Here is a 768-nt window from a genome sequence, read left to right on the forward strand (position 1 = left end):
CTATAAGTGTCTTTATTAAATGCTTTAGGTTAAAATAATTACTCTTTGACGATTTTTGACATCTCTGTGGGTCTCCCATCCTCCTCAACAACAGAACTGTCTAATAACGTCTAATACAATTCATCATTAATAATTCTGCAAGTTTTCTGTGTTCAGAAGCCTGATTCTACTCACTGTGGTAGTGTGGAAGTGTTACATTTACATTGTTTTACATTTTAGTCATTTAGAAGATGCTCTTATCCAGCGCAACTTACAGTAGTGAATGCATACATTTCAATTCATTTCATACGTTTTTTTTTTTTCTCGTACTGGCCCCCCGTGGGAATCGAACCCACAACCCTGGCGTTGCAAACACCATGCTCTACCAACTGAGCCACAGGGAGGCTGTGTTGAGCTGTATTATTTGACCTGTGGTCCTGTTGTCCCCAGTCCCAGTGGTGAAGATAATGTCTTAATTGAGCTTCTTGTCTGTGACTGAGATACGTAATCTGCACATTTACTAAAACGTCAGCTCTCATCTCTCCCAATGTTCTCAAAGTCAAACGATGAAGGCCGGGTAATTTTATTTCAGGTCGTTTTAGTCGGCTGGCCCTCGCTACATATTCGTCGTCAGACCCACTGGCTCCAGGTCATCTACAAGTCTATGCTAGGTAAAGCTCCACCTTATCTCAGCTCACTGGTCACGATAACAACACCCACCCGTAGCACGCGCTCCAGCAGGTACATCTCACTGGTCATCCCCAAAGCCAACACTTCCTTTGGCCGCCT

The 768-nt window shown here is 43.5% G+C and overlaps 1 non-coding gene across 1 annotated transcript; it reads right to left on the reverse strand.

Moving 5' to 3' along the window:
* Positions 1–310: 310 nt before the first annotated feature.
* On the reverse strand, positions 311–385 carry trnaa-ugc (transfer RNA alanine (anticodon UGC)). The gene has a single exon. It is a non-coding gene; the product is annotated as a tRNA-Ala (tRNA).
* Between the last annotated feature and the right edge of the window lie 383 nt (positions 386–768).

Source organism: Salmo salar, unplaced genomic scaffold (assembly GCF_905237065.1).
Source record: "Salmo salar unplaced genomic scaffold, Ssal_v3.1, whole genome shotgun sequence".
In the NCBI taxonomy this organism is placed as follows: domain Eukaryota; kingdom Metazoa; phylum Chordata; class Actinopteri; order Salmoniformes; family Salmonidae; genus Salmo; species Salmo salar.